The sequence below is a fragment of the Pituophis catenifer genome, unplaced genomic scaffold, assembly GCF_029215685.1.
Source record: "Pituophis catenifer annectens isolate HBS135680 unplaced genomic scaffold, rPitCat1.0.hap2 SCAF_13, whole genome shotgun sequence".
In the NCBI taxonomy this organism is placed as follows: domain Eukaryota; kingdom Metazoa; phylum Chordata; class Lepidosauria; order Squamata; family Colubridae; genus Pituophis; species Pituophis catenifer.
In genome coordinates, this window is record NW_027256893.1 from 2,960,015 (window position 1) to 2,972,481 (window position 12,467).

Below are 12,467 nucleotides of genomic sequence, written 5' to 3' on the forward strand. Positions count from 1 at the left end.
ATCAGCTGAGCTAAAATACGAGAACTAAAGGTAAGTTTAACGTGGGGGCAGGCGGAGGGGTCCAGCTTCCAGTCAAAGAGAACCGGTTCAGTGATCATCACCAGCCCAAACCAGGAGCAACCCACCACTTGTTCCTATCCTGAGACCTTGAAAAGCAGGACTTGGTGTCTGCTGTAGATGCTATCAAAATTCAGTCGGCAGAATAGAAGTGTGGGGTCCTTGGTGCTCTCTCAGCTTGCTTGTTTTCTTGCAGAAGTTTCATTACCCAAACTAGGTAACATCAACAATGCTAGTTTGTAATCAGTGCTAGAATGCAGGTGTGTTTGGTGATCTCGGGTGGGGCCGAAAAGGGAGTGGATAGCAAGACCCGTCACTTGGATAAGCACAACGTTTCATCCTCATTTAGTTTTTGCTCCTCTATGGCTCTCAGATCCTGAGAAGGAAGCTAAATATCCCAAGCATTAGGCCTGAGTCAACTCCGCTCTTCAAATCTCTTGCGGTGATTATGTTGCAGAAACCAGAACCTTAGCCAGTGACCCATGTTGAACTTACCGGTAAGTGATGGTGCATAACCAAGAGTGTTGCATATCTGACCTTGCCTGAAGCCCAGCCAGGGACACCTGCCCTTCATAGATAGACAGATGCTTTGGATGAAAGAATCTAAAATTCTACGGGCACAAGCTGAGTTCAGACAGAACTAAAAACTTCAGTGTTGTTTCTTGGCATTTGTTTCCTTTCTAAACCACACTGGCTCTTAAAAAAGCACTCAACCGATTTAAGCACAACTGGAGAGCAGAAAAATACCAGCTACAGAATTTGAGATCAGGGAATTTGGGATGCCAAGAATGCCATCTTTAGCAATTCTTGGCTACTGCTTTCCTGATGTTCCATGATCTGGTAAAACGAATCTCATAATCAGATTTCAGCTGTGCCACTGAGTCTTGCATTCCTCTTTGGAGAATTCCTGGGTCCATGCACACCATCTGGGCATAGTTTTGCTGCTTTTTTATTAAAAAAGATGAAAAATTTGCTTCCTGAAATAACACATTTTGTTCTTGTAAAAACCTTCCATCCCACCGCCAGGGATTCTGAATAGTTCTGTGCCCGTTATTGTAAACTATGAATGTGGTGAAATCAGGTTTACATTTGTATTTTGGCTTCTAGCAGATTAAGACTGCAGGTGTGCGTCTGTCTGTCTGTCTGTCTGTCTCCCTCCCTCCCTCCCTCTCTCTCTCATGTATTGAGTATTCCTTTGTGTATATATGTGTGATTTGTTTATGGTGGTTATTGAATATTTCTAGGTGGAAATTGGCCTCGGGCTCCTTTTTTTTTTGTTCTGCAGTATTCTTTGCTCTCTTGTTCTTGGCAAATTTGAAAAGCTGCCTTGGCTGCCTATAGAAGAGTTTATTTTAAAAAGATACCCACAACGTTGGGCTCTGTCAGAAACATCTGTTAGTGCCTCCTAAAATCTCTGGTATTGTTCTCCTAGCTGGCCTTGACATCCTCTTGTTTAGTTAACACTTTGCCATCTGTGCATTTGATGTTAGTATAAGGAGGAGTGGGTGGGTTGGCAAGCCAGTGATAGCCCCTAGATGTCTCTCTCTGCCTCACTCCAATTTTTCATGCTTTGTTCCTGGCTTCCCATCTTATTTTCTTACCCTTTCATCAAAACTCCTTTTTTGTAGTTTTTCACACAGAAAAATTAAGGAACCTGGAAGCCACTGCTTGGTGCTTCAGGTATCTTGCGGACCCCACTCTCTCCCCCCCCCCAAATATGTGTGTTATATTTGCAGTCTGAGAACACTGTATTTTCACTCAGAGATCCTGATGTTTCCTATCCTACCTAGATGTCATTGACAGTGCAGATGTGTTGGACTACAATTCCTATTAACTGCAACGCCCAGCCAAATTGACTGGGAATTCTTGACGTTTTTTTCTCCAAACATTGGAAGGGTACCATATGGTGGAAGGTTGAGTTGCACTAATCAGCTTATGAATATTTTAGCTAAAGAAAATAAAAATAACAAACAAAGGCTGGGTGGTGTATTTTCTTAAATGCATTTTAAGGTCTGCATGTGTATTTTAAAAAATACAAGTGGGATGCACCATCTTAAGGATTTCTTCCTGTTTTTGTGTTGTGTAATGCAGATTCTTGTGTATTATCTAAATATTTAATCGTTAAAAAAAATCTTAGGAATACATTCTTTTTGGAGGGAGTTTTGAGAAAGAGCTTAAATAATAAAATGTGTACTTGCACATATTTCAACATTTTAAAATTCACATTAACTGTTGACTAGCACTGCCACCCAATTAATATGTCCCTAAGAGTCCTTTAATTGGATGACAATAGCTTCTCTCTCTTTATCCCATGAATATCACCATCCGTGGTCTGGAGCCTGGTCGGGTTATAAGCTGATGGAGCTGGAAGAGTTCCGTATCCCCTGCTTGAGGGGGGGCTCCTCCAAATTAAAACATCTGCTTTGTTGCCCTTCCCAGTCTTTGTCACTTCCCTGCTTCTTCCTGGGCCTGTCGTGTTTCCCCGAAAATAAGACAGGGTCTTATTTTCTTTTGACCCCCAAAATAAGCGCTTGGCCTTATTTTTGGGGAGGTCTTATTTTTGAGGTGCAGGAGGCTGCTGCTTCCAGTCATGCTTCCCAGGACTCTGCACCATGCCGTCGGCCCGGCCATGCTGCTGCGACTGGATGTCCCATCGCCGCCGTTGCCTCCCTGTTCTTTGCTAATGACTTTTGCGACGGCCATTAGCGTGACAGAAGAGGCGCAGTGGCTAGGGTTGTGGGAGTGGCCATTAGGTAAGGGCGTGTGGGGTGCATGGGGCATGTTCTCCCCTCCCTTCCCCCCCTCCGGACTCGTCTCCTCACTTCGTGTTGTTTGCGCGGCAAGCAACCAGAGGAAATGGCGGGGACCAGCTGCGCATGCATTTACATATTTTCGGGGAGGGCTTATTTTCGGGGGAGGGCTTATTTTAGTGCATGCGCTCAAAAGCCTGATTGGGCTTATTATCTGAGGAGGTCTTATTTTTGGGGAAACAGGATAGATTGGGTGCCGTCATCTTGACCCTGGCCTGCTGTCTTCTTTCCCCATTCCTTGGGCGGCTTCCGTCTTCTGCTGATGGGTCTTCAGCCATCTTTGTTCTATGCTATTTCCCTGTTTTCCCCATGTCTCCCAAATGTTGGTGCCCTCAGCGGGATGGGGTGGGGGCAGGGTGTAGGAAAGCTGAGGAGCTGGGAGGATGCTGGAGACCATCAATTGCATTGGCACTCATACTGGCTTTGCAGGATCCTGTCAAGTTGCAAGCAGCTCTCTGCAACAGCAAAACCACAGTCCGGCCACCCTTGATATACCGGGATTCTGCAAATTGTATCTGGCGACTTTTTACCTCCGAACTGGTAAAGTCTGATTTGCGGTGACTTGACCTCTTGTAAATCTTTGTAGAGGAATGATGGGAAAGTTTCGTAAAGCCAGCCTTTGCCATCCGTCCAGAAGAAAGCCAGTTTAGGGAATTGGGGAATGGGACAACTCACTGCAGCCAATTTGCTGTGGTCAACTTGCCTTGGCCAGCTCACCACGGCCAACACGCCACAGGTGAAATTAAATAATTCAATTTAATTATTTAAAATAAATATTTTAATTTTTGTCATTCACATTTCATTCTGGCCCTCCTTTGGCATCCTTTCTTTAATGATTCTATTCCACCATTTCTTGGATATCAACTGGCAAGTTGTCTTTGATTATATGAAGATGAGAAGGACCTACTGGTAGTGAAAATTTTTATGATTATGGGATTATTTTGCAGATAATTATGAGCACTGTTAGGTCTCTGTTACAAGTGAATGCAAGCGAAGATTGGGTTTATTAAGGGTGCATAATCTCCTCTCTGTTTTTCATTGAAGTGGCTCTTCATTACAGATATTTAATGAATTCAGTCTTTGAATTCCCCCCTGAACCCATTATCACATCTGTGAGACACAGATCAGTGTCAGCGTTTTGTTATACTTAATAACTTTTGCTCTTTCAAAAGTTTCAGTAGCCTTCTTGACTCAGATGCTAAAAATCTGTACTTTCAGGGGATATGTAGATAAAAATATCTACATTTGAATACATCTTCCTTACAAATGAAAAGCAATAATGTTGAGAAGGGACTGCAAAGATTTGAGCAGACTTGTGAGGGAGCATGACCGAGATAGATTCAACCAAGAAACCTGTGGGCAGTTTAAGGATTAACTAAGGTGTTATTGTATAAGCTCACAGTTCACTAGATTAAATGCATGGAGGACAGGTTTGTGATAGAGAATTATCTGTATTATTGTGTTCTTGAACAAAGCAGATATTTGATGTGATATGTGATTCCCCCCCCCCCCAATTGTTAAGAAACCTTGTTCTTTGTTAAATTCCTGAGAAACATCTATAACAAAGACTAGCTCCATTCTTGCCCTTGGAATGCTATATTAATAATTCTTTTTCTCAAAGGTGTCCTGAAGTGGGGAAAGTCTCCACCCCCTCCAATTTTTAGATAGAGTAGTACCTTCCCTGGTGTTAGCTGGGCCTCTTGTTTCATATAGAGATGCAGATTCATATAGATTTTGATGGAACACTGCTGGCATAGAAAGGGACGTAACACTTTGAAGAATGAGCCAGTTGATGTTCCTCTGATGCTATGGGGTCACCAGGATAATATTGTTGGAGTAGATACAGAGAGGAATTGGCACATGCCACAAGATTTGGTTGCAGCCTGCCTCACTGCTTTATGATGTATTGTTGCTATTGTGTAGTGACTGTTTTAAGTTAATTTTTAGCAAGTCAGGACAGCGTCTTTGTTCAGGTTGAGCTGTCAATCATTAATACCCCTAGGAAATACTCATAATCAGTCTACAGTCTACAGTTTAATCTAAATATTATGAATACATAAGTAAGAATTTGGTTAAACAAAGAACATATCAAAGTATGCAACATGTCTTGTGTTAATTGAGCACACTGAGCCAACGTTTGCTGTCTGTGTTGGAGAAAAGTGAGGCCCTGGGATCATTAGTTTAATTAGATGCTCCAGCTAATGAGGTTGCCATCAAGTGAATGTGAGAGACTGGCAAGGACTGCCATGGTGCAGGGCAGCCAAAAGGGTATATAGATGGAGAGGGGGGTTGACGCACCTCAGCACTTATTGCCAAGCACCCAAATTTTAATCACATGACTTGGGGGGGCATTGCAACAGTCATAACTTCGTTATGGGGATGGGTGTAAGTATCATATATCCAGTGTTGCTGTAACTTCAAACAATTGCTGATCAAACAGTCGTTAAGTGAGGACAATTTTGTAGTGACTTATTTTTGGTATTCTTGGCTTTTTCAATTACTCAGCAGGCATCTGTTGATAATGTCTTGAATTCCTTGGTTCTTTTGAACATCAGCCGTCTCTTTTTCCATGTAGAATTCTAATCTTCATTGGTCGATCCTAAGCATTATTTGCTAGCTGTGAATTCAGGGTAGTTTAACACACTCAGTTAAGTCTCCTTCATGCAAGATCCTGCTAAAAAAAAAAATCAGCGAATTGAAGCGGCTCTCTAATGAGGAATGGCCCAAAGTTCTTGCAAGCCGGCATTTGGGATTAATGCAGATGCAGAAATGTGTGGTTGAAGTCTCTGCTGCTCAAAAGAGGTCCCAGGAGTTACTAAATATAGAGCTTTATCTACTTTTCTCAAAGAAAAAGTAGAAAAGTGGTTAGTCCTCATAATAAAGACATGACACGGAACCCTGCTTTACAGAAATGGATAATCTCAAAGAATTATAAAGATTTTCCCACCACCATAGATCCTTCATTGGAGTCATTTATCTCTCTCTGTGTGTGTTTTCTTAAATCATTGTTGGGGTGTTGCAATTTGAGGGATGCCTGATTTGAATCTCACTGTTGTGTGACAGGCAAGGAAGCAGAACAATTTGTCCATCGTTATTCTGAGCATATGCACAAACAGGCTACTAAATCACTGCTCACTTGATACCTCTAATTTAAAATGTTTCCCAGTGAACAGGCATAGGAGAATGATAAAAGGGGCTCTGGGAGGGGGTGCTTGTTTAAGCAGTAAAGCCCCATGCTGTGTGTGTGAGTCTAGACATAACGTTGTGGGCTCATTTCCAAAAGGGTACATTGTCCCCAATTGCTTGGCTCTTGCTTGACTCTGAGGACACCCACAACTGGACTTGCACAGCTGGGGCAAACTGCAGTCCCAGAGTTTCCCTGCATTCTCCCTGATGCATTCTTTAAGCTCCATAAACTCTGTTCAGACCAAACTGTGATTAAAATGCCACCACTTAACTGAATCTTTTTCATGTTTTGTTTATAAGTGTGTTAAAACTTTTAAAAAAGCTAAAACTAATGCAAACTAATATAAAGAAGAAACTACAAACAGTAAGAAAAAATGCAAGAAGAGAGGAAAAAAGTTCAAGAAAAATAGAAAGGAAAGAAAAATGATATAAAGAAGTGTTTTTCGGGTGAGACCGGTCTATCGGGGCAACCTTGTCTACCCAAAGATGGGATGGAACATACTGCTTCCACTTTTGCCATTCAGCCCCAATCCAGGAGCCTTTGCAGGCAGTCGCTTCCGCGACAAACTATTTTGTGTTAAATTTAAATTTACCGACAAAGAAATAAAGGGAATAGCTGAAATAGGTATACTAGTCTCCCTTTATTTCTTTGTCGGTAAGTTTAAATTTAATATTTAAATTAAATAACCCTTCCGAGACTGAGTGGCTGTGGCTGCCGGCATCTCAGTACAGCCAGTTAGTCCCATCACTAACTATTGGGGACGAGTCATTGACCCCCGCAGAGAAAGCTCGCAATTTAGGCATCCTCCTGGATGCACGACTGTCTTTAGAAGATCATATAACAGCCGTGGCCAGAGGAGTTTTCTATCAGGTTCGCCTGATTCACCAATTGCGTTCCTTTCTAGACTGGGACTCATTACGCACAGTCACTCAAGCCCTCGACATTTCCTGACTTGACTACTGCAATGCTCTCTACATGGGGCTCCCCTTGAAGTGCACCTGGAAGCTCCAACTGGTTCAGAATGCGGCTGCGCGAGTAATTATGGGAGCAACATGGCGCTCACATGTAACACCTCTTCTACGCGAGCTGCACTGGCTTCCGGTGGCCTTCCGAGTGCGCTTCAAGGTGTTGGTTCTTACCTTTAAAGTGCTCCATGGCTTAGGACCTGAGTACTTACGAGACCACCTGCTGCAACCGATACCCTCCCACCAACCAATACGCTCTCACAGAGTAGGCCTACTCATAGTACCATCATTAAAACAATGTCGTCTAGTAGTTCCAAGGGAGAGAGCCTTCTCTGTGGGGGCACCTACTCTTTGGAACAAAATACCCCCTGGAATACAAATAATCCCAGATCTTCGCACTTTCCGACGTGCCCTGAAGACCTTTCTGTTTCAACAAGCAGGGCTAGCATAAACATCTAAATTCTATGCCAAGGTCTTAGCAGATACACCAAGTTGACTCAATTTATTATTTACTGTTTATAAAAATAATAAAAAATAAAAAATTATATGTATATGAAATCTTAATCTGTTCACCGCCCTGAGTCCTTTGGGAGAAGGGCGGTATAGAAATTAAATAAATAAATAAATAAATAAATAAATAAATAAATAAATAAATAAATAAATAAATAATAAAGTGGCTTCCGATATTCTTCACAGCAAATACATTCCAAGCTCTCTCTCTCTAATGTTACATCCGCTTACTAACTATCTTTAAATGTGTATATGGGATACACATTAGGAATGGGCAAAGGGTTGAGTGGACGGTCATGGCTGCCATCTGGACTTTCCTGACCACATCCTGAGGACGCCCAGCATTGTCCCATTCTTATTAAATAGCAGTTCAAAATAATTCCAATTTGAACCGTCTGGAATACTTTCACTCTCATGCTGACATTCAACTATCATCCAAGAATTGCTGCTGATATCCAAAGTGACTTTTCAAGCTTTGTATTTAAAGGGGCCCCAAACATGGCAGGGGCACTTGTTCAGCCCCTGCAGATCCTTTGGCAAACGGTCCCTGTAAGAGACGGTTGTATGTTGGCCTTGTGGTGTGTCCGTTAATAAAGTGCACGCTGAGAAATAGACAAGCTGGGAACTTTCCCATTTGAACTTGTCCAATAGGACATTAATTTAGTCGCTTCCTGTTCTGAAACTCCCCTTAGGTGAGTCGTTGTGCCTTTTTTCTTCTGCTTAGGCCTATTTAAATCATCCGTTTACCTATAACACATTTGCTGATGTTTTAGTCACTCTCACGAAGTAGTACATTAGGCTGCTTTTAAATTTGCTCTGCACCACAATCCGCATTTGTTTGTTTATCCCAAAATGCTGTCAACTAGCAAGGTTCTTGACCACAAAACCTCTGAGCCTCTGTTTGAAAAATATTGGAGAAAACGGCAAGTAGCATTCCAAAAACTTGAGAGATGGGTGGAAACAGAAATTCTCACTTCTTCATAGCTTCTTTCCCTCTCTTAAGGTTAGTTAAATTAGAAGAGCATATTAATTACACAAAAATATTAGAAACCCAACTCTATTTAAAAAAAAAAAGAGGCAATTCTGTTTTTAGAGTTCCTACTTGTCACAGAAATTTGGGATTAGCCATGCTTCTTGCCCACATAACTTCTACCTTTTTTCTTTTTCCCAAGCGTTTTGTTAATGAATAAAAATAAATAATTGGCAAGTTGGTATCTGATATTACAAATAAAAAGCCCTGTCTTTATTTGAAAGAGTTGTCTCTTGCTCCCCTGGGTAAAAATACCAAGAGAAGCTGGGTGATAGGGAAGGAAGGAACATTCTCAGAAATTTGATTCTGGTAATTCAATGTGGCAACCATTTTGTGAGAGGGCCCACAATGTGTGCTAAGGGTACATATTGATTGCTAGAGGTCTAGATTTCGATCTAGACTCTAGATTTCTGGGTTGTGCCAAATCTAGCCACTTAGATGACAGTGTGGATTACCGGCATACAAAACCTTAAATTGTCTCTACAATATTTTGTTCTATCCCTAGAGAAAGAATGGTGTTGGTTTTAGGACTTTCTTCTTAGGATTTTACAAAGTGGGTAGTAGCTTTTCCATTAAAGAGAAATTTTCCAACCTCTAGAGCAGGGGTGTCAAACTCAAGTCCTGGCGGCCGAATCCGGCCTGCGGGGTGCTTAGATTTGGCCTGCGGGGCTTCCCTGGAAACAGTGAAGGACCGGCCCGTGGTGCCTCTGCCAGCAAAAATGGAGCTTGGGAGGCCTGTGGGTGGCCCTGCGGAGCTCCGTTTTCACTGGCAGAGGGTTGCAGGAGGCCCTCACATCCTCCCAAGGTCCGTTTCCGCTGGCAGAGCACTCGGGCCATCACAGGCGCCCCCGACACGAGTGGCGTCGAGCTGGCAACACTCACCATGGCCATGCCCCCCCGAGGTCAAACACAATCCTGATGTGGTCCTCAATGAAATCAAGTTTGACATCCCTGCTCTAGAGGTATTGGGCTGCAATTCCTGTCACCCCCAGCAAGCATGGCTGAGCACCAGGTTAAGATAAGGGTATCCCTATCCCTCAGCTCCAGTGCAGCAACACTGAAGCTTTAAAATGGCTTTGGTCAGGCCAGCTTTAGGGTTGACAAAGGCTACCCTGTTTCCCTGAAAATAAGACACCCCCTGATAATAAGCCCAATCGGGCTTTTGAGCGCATGTGCTAAAATAAGCCCCCCCCCAAAAAAATAAGCCCCCCTGAAAATAAGGCCAAGCGCTTATTTCAGTGTTCCAAAAAACAAAAACAAAACATAAGACAGCGTCTTATTTTCAGGAAAACACGATACATTAATCAGAGGGTCATTTTCATCAATGAAGGTTAGATATAATTCAGAATATTGGTAGCAGAATGAAACAAGAAAGGCTAATCATTTGTTTTAGGTTTTCTTTCATTTCAACATTTCCCCAGTTGTGCATGTATTATATTGTTTCCATTTTGATAGATTGTACCCGTCTCTTGTTTGGCTGATGAGGTGACATTTAAATGACATTTTTACAATTACTACTTAGAAGAAACTAGCTGCTTTTCAACTTTATTATGCTCGATCTTTTTCTTTTTCTTTTAATCCTCGCTCATAAATGTCATAAGATGGAATTTTAGAATTTTATTAAAATGATATTCTATGCTTAGAATGAGGATACATGAAGCAGTTTCTTTCTCATTAAATAATTCTTTAAGTTTGTAGTTATGTCTTTTCAGGTTTTTTTATTTGCTGCTCCATTACAATGTGAAATTAGTTGCTGTGGGATTTGGAAAAGCTTTAAAGGAGATTTTAGGCAGTGATTTCCTTGCTGATGAGTTAGGGAATGTTCCCCTCCTAGATCAAAAAACAAAAAAAGCCAGTTCTTGGGAGAAAAAGACTTTCCAGTAAACTTTGAGAGATGGCTATGACGCTACTTCGTGGCTTGGTAAATAGTTGTAAATATTGCTCATGATTGTAAGCAATTTTTTAAAGATTTGGATACAGGATGAAAATGGGTCTGTCATGGAAGTCAGACTGGAGCCTTATGCTAAAAGAAGCATTGTTAGAACATACAGTAATATGGTTGGAAGCAGGGATGGGTTCTACTTACCTTTACTACCAGTTCGCAACGGGGCCACGCGAGCATGCTTGCTTCGCTCACGCGTGCGTGCGCTCTTCTGCGCATGCGCAGAAGCATTCTGATGACATCGGGGTTGGTGGGCGGAGCCTCCCACCGGTTTTACTACCAGTTCTATAGAACCAGTGCGAACCGGGGGCAACTCACCACTGGTTGGAAGGGACGTAGATCTTCTACGTCAGGGGTGTCAAATTCAAGGCCCGGAGGCTGGATCCGGCCTGTGGGGTGCTTAGATTTGGCTGCCCTGGAAATAGCGAAGGACCGGCCCACGGTGCCTCTGCCAGCGAAAACGGAGCTCAGCCCTCCCAAACTCCGTTTTCACTGGCAGAGGGTTGCAGGAGACCATCGCAGCTGAAAACGGAGTTTGGGAGCCTGTTTCCACTGGAAGAGCGCTCGGGCCACCACAGGCGCCCCCAACATGAGTGACATCAAGCTGACTATGCTCACCCTGGCCACAGTCCCCCCCCCCGGCCCCCCAAGGTCAAACACAACCCTGATGCGACCCTCAATGAAATCGAGTTTGACACTCCTGTTCTAGGTACAAAGAATTGCTGTCCACTCAATTATGGTTAATCCATAGGAAGAAGTGTTATCCATGAATACCCTTAGAGATACAGGGAGAAGAAGATGCTCTTGAATTGAGCTTGGTTTTTAAGGTTGACTTCCAGGTAGGCTTATTGGCAGTAGTAATAAAATAGTTGATCTTGGACCTCTGCCTGCCTTAAATCCTTCTAGCACAGGAGTATCAAACTCAAGGCCCGGAGCCTGGATCCAGCCAATGGGGTGCTTAGATCTGGCCTGCGGAGCCACCCTGGAAACAGCAAAGGACTGGCCTGCGGTGCCTCTGCCAGTGAAAAGCTTGCGAGGGCTGTGTGCGGTCTCCTAAGCTCCGTTTTCTCTGGCAGAGGGTTGCAGGATGCCATCACAGCCAAAAACGGAGCTAGCGAGGGCTGCAGGAAGCCCTACTGAGCTCCGTTTTCGCTGGCAGAGGGTCGAAGGATGCTATCACAGCCGAAAACAGAACTCGGGAGCCCATTTTCGCTGGCAGAGTGCTCAGGCCTCCACAGGCACTCGACACAAGTGACGTCAAGCTGGTCACACCCACTCTGGCCTCACCCACCCTGGCTCCCCAAAGTCAAACACAACCCTGATGCGGCCCTCAGTGAAATCGAGTTTGACACCCCTGTTTTAGCACGTTATTCTGGTCTACCTTGCCTGGAGTGCGTGTGTTGGGGCAGGGTAATTGAATTACTCTCAAGGCACAAATTTCAGTGGAGGTTCTCAGAAGAAGTTTCCAACCTGAGTTGTTGCCCAGACCTTGTCATCTTCTATCCAGAGACAATCCAATCTCAAGCAGAAGGACAAGACAGAGGCCAAGCAAAGTCAAGGAGAGCCCATCCTGTCAAGTCTGCCATCGTAAATGCTTCAACCTGCTTTGCTTGGCTGGCATCCTGTCATAACACGCAGGGAGGGAGGGAGGGAGGAGAATGGGGATGTAGGGAGGAAGGATGATAGGATGACAGGAACTAGAGATGCCAACCCAGAACTGACAGGCACATCCAAGGACATGAGTGTGAGAACAGAATGTGAAACTCCACCAAAGAGGCGCCAAACCTTAAGGCTGCTACCAAAACACCAGTTGTGAATACTAATGGACACTTGTGGACTGGTCAAGGAGGAGAGGGCCTGGGAGAAGGGGAAAAGGCAGGTTTGGTGCAGGAATATTCAGATCCATCTTTGCTTATGGTGTAACCACTTGGCTTTAGTAAAAGTATGCCTTAACTACAAATGGACT

The 12,467-nt window shown here is 43.6% G+C and overlaps 1 protein-coding gene across 1 annotated transcript in view; it reads left to right on the forward strand.

Annotated features, from left to right (window-relative positions):
• Positions 1-12,467, forward strand: part of PEPD (peptidase D) — a 192,202-nt gene that overhangs the window by 40,398 nt on the left and 139,337 nt on the right. The window lies entirely within an intron of this gene.